The sequence below is a fragment of the Psammomys obesus genome, unplaced genomic scaffold (assembly GCF_907164565.1).
Source record: "Psammomys obesus unplaced genomic scaffold, mPsaObe1.curated_primary_1811, whole genome shotgun sequence".
Lineage (NCBI taxonomy): Eukaryota > Metazoa > Chordata > Mammalia > Rodentia > Muridae > Psammomys > Psammomys obesus.
Window position 1 is genome coordinate 34,333,699 of NW_026596040.1, and position 8,827 is coordinate 34,342,525.

An 8,827-nucleotide genomic window follows, 5' to 3' on the forward strand; every position below is an offset into this window, starting at 1 on the left:
AAGAGTGCAACAGTGGCATTCATGTCTTGGAGGTGAATGATAGCTGTCTAATTGTACCTAAGGCCTGTCAGCATGACAGAAAGTATGCCTGGTACTGGAAACACAGCCAATTACCCGGGGCCAGTGGGGTCATGGATCTTAGAAGAAAACCTCATACCAACAATTTACTAAACCAGCATGATCCCTAATTACATTCTAAATATTTACCCCTACCCCTCATACAAAAATGAAAACAAACAAACAATAAAACTTGTCTTATAGACCATTATAGAAAACCACAACCAGTAAAAATGCAGAAAATAAGTGATCATGGAGTACCATCCCCATTTGTCATATCTATGACACAACTCTTTCTCCTAAAGCTCAGGGGACATCAGGAAAGATGGGAAAGGAAGATTGTAAGAACCGGAAAGCCGGCTATGAAATTGTGTCTCCTAGAAGTGACAGAGAAGCTTTACCTATGATACCTCAACAATGTGGCTTCCCGGAGACCTGAACAAGTACAACACCAATAGGCATGCTAACATGGAAGGGTAACACCTCACGGGGCCTACCCCTAAAGAAAACTACAGGCTACTAAGGAATGCTGACAGATCAGGGAGGTAGTGTTCCCCAGGGCACAAGTCTCTTAATTAGTTCTCCCATATCAAGGAGCAGTCCTGAAATCATACACATTCAAGTAATACTAAATGGACTGATCAAGCTGTGTGTGTGTGTGTGTGTATGTGTGTGTGTGTGTGCCACAAATTCAAGGGGGAGCAAGAAAGGGCATGTTGGAATGGTTGGAAGGAGAAAAAAGAGAAATAAGAAATGATGTAATTATATTTTAATTTTTTAAAAAAGCAAATAAATATTCCAAGTTTCCATTTTCCCAGATGTGACCATTATTTTACCATCTGAGTCTCTTGAGCCTTCTCTGTCCTAGAGGGAATGTCTGAATTCCAAGGATGCGGCTCTACATACTGGCTGAAGCTGGCTCTCCACTAAAGGTGGTGGCGCCCAGACTCTTACATAACCCAGGTCATTCATTACCATCATGCAGACTACCTTTCGGTATCATCAGTGTTTCCTTCCCTGCTGGTCATTCCATATACCTACAGATAGATGTTATTTTTAACTCCTACAAAGCCTTCTCTTAGCCCCATTTGCATAACTTCTACAAGAGTGTTCCACATAATAATATCGTTTTCAGTTCTCCCATTCAGCATTGGCATACTGGGAGTGTGTGTGTGTGTGTGTGTGTGTGTGTGTGTGTGTGTGTGTGTGTGTTATAATGCAGTTTCTGTAAATTCCCAAAACAAGTGACCTAATATATTAAAAACCAACACATATGAGCTAAGGATACACCTGAGAACCCAGCCCCTGCATAAAAACCAGGCATGGTTGCACCTTCTTGTAATCTATCACTGGGAAGGGGGAGACAAAAATATCCCTGGAGCTCACTGGCCAGCCAAACTAACCTAGTTGTTGAGCCCTAGGTTCTAATTAGAGATCCTTTCTCAAAAAAAAATAAAAAAATAAAAAAACAAATTTAAAAAAATGAGGTGGACAATTCCCGAGGAAAGTCATCAGGATTGATCTCTGGCCTCCCCATACATGTTCACAAATATGCACACGTAGCTACATACACATACATCTGCAAACACATAAACACATATCACTGCATACATGAAGTCATACGTGTTCCTTTTGTTTGTCAGCCGAAGTGACGTCTCTTTCACTCTTCTTCAGCACCTCCCATCATGCTTTACAACTTAATACTTATCAAAAGGACTTTAGGGAAGATTAATAATGAGCTTCATTTTATCTAAATCCAATTGTTAAGTCTGTGGTTTCTTTAAACACACACACAAAAATATGGGAATGTGTTTTTGTTTTAATCCCAGGTGTGGGATATGGGGCTACTTCAGATTGTCCAAGCAGCTGACTGTGATTTGGCTCGTGCTGTAGCAGGTAGAGGAAGAGGGGTGGAAGAAAGAAGAACCCACAAAGTAGCCCGAGTCTGCATAGGTAAGTCCCTTCTTGTGCCGGAGCTGCCAGCAGAGTCAAATAGTACCTGAGTGGGGAGTGAGAATAACTCACACATCACACGGGATTGGTGTGAGAGGGCTGTCAATCTGACTGAAGCAGCATGGGTTTATCCCAGGGTTCATTGTTCATAGACAAGCAAGTAACATCAATACAAATAGAAAAAGGTATGGAACCACCTAACCTTTTTTCAAAAACTACTTCCCCAGGTAAAAACATAACAAAGCAGTTTAACAAGCAACTGTCCACACCACAGTGTGAGTCCTAGTGATCCAACTCAGCTGATCAAGCTTGGCCACAAGCTTGTGTTGTTTTAGCAAGAGACCATTTGCATCCAAATGCTTGAGGCTCCTGAGTTACCTGGAGCATTCGGGCTGTCTCTCAGGCTGGCTTTGTCTGTAGCTGTGTCCCATGGCTCTCCATAATCTTGACATATGTTTTTATGGTAGCAGACACAGCTTTTTGGGTTGTTTGTTTGTTACAACTTATTGTTTTCCCAGGTCCCTTTGTTCCTGTCATTTTGCTTGTTTCACCTCTTCTCTCAAACTATTTAACCTCGCACTGAGTGGCATCTCAGCCAGTGTCTTGATTTTCAGTACCGTCAGAGATCTATGATGTCATCTTATGATGACAACCTTTAAACTTAGATCACCAGCTCAGCCCCTTTTATCTGAATTCCAGATTGTAGTTATCTGCCACATCTCAAACCTCACATGGCACAAACTAAACACTATTCTCCCTCACACCATAACCTCATACCTGAATCAGTCTCCATTCTGTCTGTTACCCATTTTAACATAATACCTAGAAACACATTACTGCCAGCCAAGCATAGTGGCACACCCCATATGCATAAACCCAACCTGGGCTAAAAGAATGAGACTGTCACAGAGTAGGGTCCGCTTTCTGTGCTTACAGTTCTGTAGTGAAGCACTTGCCAGAAGGCCTTAAGTTTGAACTTCAGTACCAAAATAAACAAATAATAAAGCCTTGGCTCATCCCTTCATTCATATCCCTCATTTTGTTCAGAGTGACAGTCTGCATTCTTCTAACAGGGCTCCATGGGACTAGCACTGTCGCTCCTGGCCCTTGCCTCTCTGCACTCATCTTTCATTCATCTGTCTGTGCCGACCTTCCTGGTAGAAGATGCCACACTTGTTTCCTTTGGACAGGCTGAGTCCCCTGACTGGTACACATTTCCTCCAGAGACTTACATTCAAACTCCTTACTTCCTTCAGGCAAAAGTCATCTTTTCAAGGGGGACCCTCCATGGCCTTTCTAAAATCACAGCCCATTCTTTTCATTTCTGTTTCCTGACAAGGTGGGGTTCAGACTCAGGGCTTTGTAATTGCTAGGTGAGCACTTTATCAGGGGGCCATATCCCCCACCTTAATCCTGCTGTCACCATGCTTTCTCTCTTCCTGCAGCATTTATTGTACTTACTGGTTATTGTCTATCATCCCTCCACATCAGAGTGTAAACTCCATAAAGGCAGAGCTGTAGTACTTGCTAAGGTATACAAGTGCCATATGTGTTTCAGGGACATGCATGCTCATACCATCGTGTGAGTATAGAGGTCAGGGTCAGCTCAGGGCTTGGTGGTGAGCATCCTTACTCACCGAGCAATCCCTCCAGCAACTCTATGCTTTCATTTTAAGGCTATGTCAAAATGTGTTCACTGTGCATGACAACCAATGCCTGTGATCTCAGAATTTGGGAGTCCGAGTCAGGAGTACTGTAAGTTCAAGGCCATCTTGAGCTACACAGCTAGTTCCAGGTTACACAGGGAGACCCTGCTGTTTTGTTTTTAAGTGGCATTTTGTGTTGTTTGTATCAATTAGGTATCAGTGGTGATTCAAATGATAAATGTCCCACACAGGCTCATATATTTGAACACTGAGTCTGTGGTGGTGCTTGGGGGAGGTTATGGAGCCTTTAGCTGCCGCAGCCTTGCCAGAGGAGGCACATCACAGTGAACAAGCTTTGAGTCTGCAGCTCACCTCAGTTCCAGTTCACCCGCTTCCTCTGTGTGGTTAAGAAGGATGTGATCTCCTAGGCTTCCTGCTGCCATGCCTGTTCCCTCACCCTGTTATGGCCTCATTCTGGAACTGTAAGCCAAAAGACAATCTTTCTTCTGTAAGTTGCTTCCCGTCATGGTGTTTTATCACAGCCACTGAAAAGTCCCTGATACACATTGTACTCATTAGGCAATCAAGATGGGTTTTCATGCTGGGCAAATTGGTGGCTCACACCCTTAATCCCAGCACTTGGCAGACAGAGGCAGGTGTGTCTCTGTGAGTTCGAGGCCATCCTGATCTACATGAGTTCCAGGCCAGCCTGAGCTACATAGAAAGAGCCTGTCTCAAAAGAAATAACAACAGCAACAATGGGTTTTCTTAAGGGACTCTAAGACTCCATTTTATAAAGGTTTTTGCAAATCATAGAGAAATATTATAGGTGGATCAATAAAAGGCTTTGCAGCCTAAAATATTACACTGAAATGCTTAGAAACAAGTATAATGGAAATACAAGATCAGAGACCAAAGAGTGATATAAAATTCCTTTTAAAGAAAAGCTTGTCCGTGTATTTTTTTAAATGGATGATAGATGAGTTATAACATTTAGAGTCCCCTGGACATACTTAATAAATGATGTAACAATCTTATTTTAAAATGCCGATACTTAAAATATGACAGAAATAATAAAGCTTGCCATCATTTAAAGTTATGATGAAACATTTCAGATACGACCTTTAAAAGTACAAGAAATGAAGTTTCTCACATTTCTTTTATGAGGCAAGGAAGGAAGCCATTTTGAAGTCCATGGTCTCGAAGCATGGACAGGGAGCCAAGCCTCCTCTTCTGGGCGAGCCACCTCTATTCCCACCCACATCTCTGACCTCTGCAGACAGAGGCTTCAAAGTGTCATCATTATGCAGTTCTCCACCTCCTAGGAACAGCAGCTTTCCATGGAGAGAGGACTACGGACCTCCAGCCCCTCCATGAGGATACAGACAGAGTTCCAGTAGTGCCAGCTGGCACAGTTAGGGATAGCAAAAGTGAACTGTGCCATGCAAACAACCTAAAACTGGCCTACCAACTGGCCGCTGCAGGCACATCGCTGACACATTTTAATGTTAGCACCCCCATGCTCACACACTTTTGAGGCAGGGTCTCTATACGTCCAGGATGGCACTGGGCTACATGTTAAGATCCTCCATCTCACCCTGGCAAGTGCTGGTATGATGGGCACACAGTGCCACGCCCAGTCCTTTAACTCAATCTCTTTTTACAAAATTACCCCAGTTTGCACTTCAATGATTAGCTTAAATGGCAAGTGTTTTAGTAATCTTTGGCTTCATGTCCAAGAAGTATTTTTGAGGGTGACTTGGATATACATTTGACTGCCAAGCCATTTGTTCTTTTAATTTGAGAGGAGAAAAGAAGCTGAGAAATGGTTCCATCTTTATGCTTCTTTCTAAAAGTCTATTATAGCTGCTGTCCAAGCTGCAGCGAGCAAGACCTTCATAAGCAGCTGTGGACAGAATCCCATGGGGGAAAGAGGTGGAGCAGGAAGGAAGGAATTAGGAGGGGAGGGAAAAACCCACAGTCCATCTTTGTCTCGCAACAACCTTCAAAATCCACAAAAGGCCACTGGCAGCACTGACAGGGAGAGATGGCAGCACAACATTGCTTCAGGGCCCCCAGTCTCTTCTTTGGTGCATTGACTGTTGTACTGGGTGCCTACTGTGTGCCCAATATGGAGAGATTCGGAGATGACTCTACCAACCAACATTCTGGAACAGCTCCCAGGCTTGTGGGTGACAGTGGAATGTTGGGATGATTCTGAAGGTGTAGGAGTGTAATTCTGAGAGGAGAGACTCGGGGAGAGAAATCTAGAAGGCCTCAGGGGAAAAAAAAATATGATTCTTAAGCTGAGTTTTGTAAAGTAGTCATTGGCTGGCAGAAAAGAGAGGGGATTTTCAAGGCAAAGGGACCCAGAAACATGAAATTGTTTGGTGTGTTTGTGGAATGATTTTTTTTAAAAGTCAATATGTAGCCGTAGATATACTTGCCCATGTCAAAGCAGCCAGAATACTATTTATAAAAGATTACAGAATGGATTACTTACTCTGGTAAATGGAGACTAATGTTTATCAAAAAGAAATTATTTCAGTATATTATGTTACATCCACAGAACAGAAGATGTCAGACTGTATATCCCAAGGTGTGATGCCCACCAAAGCAGGGAGATAACAATGGGAATATCATGCTGGCATTTATGCTTTAAGGGGAAACAGGATAAGTTTGTTATACTGTGGTGGTAGCACTCGGGATAAGAACAGAGCTGATGTAAGGTAGATAGAAGGACATTTTTCACTGAATAATTTCTTTCGAAACCCTGTAAATGTATTATCAGTCCAAAAAAACTTAGTTGTAAACTTGACTCAACATGACTGGAACCTAGACTCTCTGGGACTCATTGTCTCAACCCTGTCCTTTGGTGGGCCTCTAGGACCACACTCCCATTCTCCCTGCTGCAGACTGTCTGAGCTGCAAGTTCCCTGAGGCTCCACCTTCTCAAGTCCTAACACCAGGTTAAGTGTCCCACAGTGTTTGTTTGAGCACAGAGGGGGGACAGGCAGGAGATACCCCTAGGAAAATAGATCTGGAGCAGAGCATAAAGAAAGCATGCTTGTGAACTAAATTCTTAGGGATACACATTTCACTTTTTATAGTTTTGTTTTTGTTTTTGTATGTTTGGTTGGTTGGTTTTAGTTTTTCCAGACAGGGTCTCTCTGTGTAAGCTTGGTTGTCCTGGACTCTCTTTGTGGACCAGGCTGGCCTCACAGAGATCTGCCTGCCTCTGCCTCCCTGAGCACTGGGACTAAAGGTGTGTGCCACTGCACCCAGTTTTTGAAAACTTTTTAATAGACATTTTAATGCATTTCTATAAATGAATTAAATACTCTAAAGGGTTAAAATGGTGAATTCTGTGTTATATAAATTTTATCTGAAAATTACATTTTTAAGCAAGCACTGCAAGAGCACTTACTTAAAAAGTCATCTTTGGAGGCCCGCTGACCTGGGTTCAAGCAAGAATTTCATTCCAGACTAGCCTCAAGAACCTGGACAAAGGAGTCTGTCTCAGCTCCTTCTGAAATCCATCTCCCATAGCTGTGATAAAACATGAGTGAAGAAATTCAGGTAAAGCACGTCACGTGGGGACTGACTAACAGAGGCCTAATCAGTGCTGGTGACGAGCAACTACTCATGCCTGCCATATGCTAAGAAAGCGGTTACTTGATCAGCATGAAGCAAGCCCTGCAGTCCACCAGCAAGTGATGAAGCTGAACCACCGCAAAGTTAACCAGCAGGCCTGGCCTGCAGGTATAGGCTTCTAATCACTGCTCCTGTGTAAACTAAGCTGGGAAGACCACAGAGTTGAGGCAGACCTGGGCTACAGAATAAGTCTAATCAAGCCTTTCGATACATTGAATAACAACGTATCAAGACGCTGAATCAAAATGAAAAGTAAAGACTAGGACCTAGCATGATGGCTCTCACTGGTAATCACAGCACTCAGGAGACAGAGACAGGAGGCTTACTGTCTGTCAATTTGAGGCTAGCCTGGTCTACATATTGAGTTTGAACTCATCTTGGTCTATTTAGAAAGTTCTAGGCTAGTCAGGGCTATGTAGCCCCTCCTCAAAGAGAAACTTAACATGGACAAGAACATTTTCAGTTTGATCATCAGTACTGAAAAATAAAAAGTTAAAACATCTTGGCCCCTTATGGGGGACATTCTGCAAAATGAACAGATTATTTTAAAATATCTGTATCATAAAAGAAAAGATCAAAGAAGACTCCTATACTTCCAGATTAAGGTACAAAAAATACTATGGAATAAAGATTAAAAAATGATATTGAACAGATTTTATTTTGCTTTTGTGGGTGGCTGAAGATTAGACTCAGGACTAAGCAGAGGCAGAACTAAGATACATAAACCCCAACCCCAGCCATAGGATTTGAACCTTCTATAACCTCAGCCTTCTACATAGTGTGTGTGTGTGTGTGTGTGTGTGTGTGTGTGTGGTGTGTTGGGGTTGCTACCCTTAGCCCCAAATAACTGTAGCCTCAGAGCCTCAGAGGACCCAAAGGGGGTCTTTAGTCTTAAGAAACAGTTTTGCATTCTTAACCTGCACACACACAGTTTTGAGAACCTTAATGAAGGGTTTGATTCAGTGACTGCAAGTCCAGGCTGATGAAGAAGCCCTTCCTAACAAATCCTCTGAGATTGCTAGTCCCCAGAGCATATGCAGTTCAAGAAGCAAAAGTCCCACACTGAATAGCCCAGACCTTCAGGGGTTCAAACACAGACTTTTTAGGGAACAACAGAATGGAAAGAAACACAAAAAGATCTGGAGACCCATCCCCAGTCATCAATCTGCCCACTCCAAATGCTTTCTGGTAAGCTGAGCTAGCTTTCTTTCAAGCAGACTTTCACTCACAGGACATGCAGAGTGGCCCCACTGGGTGCTACATTGTAGAATTCAGAGCTGCACCAAACGGCCATTAACTGAAACAGTTATCCTTCCCCTCCTCTGCCCGCTCTCCCAGGAGACTCCAGGTGAGCCTTACATATAAGCAGTATGTTGAGTCCAACAGGTAAACTTGGCATTCAGGTCTCAATGTCACAGCACAGGAGAGGAAGCCTCAGGAAGGGAGTGCCAGAAATGTCCAGTTTATCAGCAGCAGGAAAAAATAAAACAAGAGTCATTGTGGCATTTCAGTGATAC

General features: G+C 43.0%; 1 pseudogene; it reads left to right on the plus strand.

Moving 5' to 3' along the window:
- The first annotated feature begins 7,217 nt into the window (after positions 1–7,217).
- LOC129687910 (epidermal growth factor-like protein 7) overlaps positions 7,218–8,827 on the plus strand; it is a 16,256-nt pseudogene continuing 14,646 nt past the window's right edge.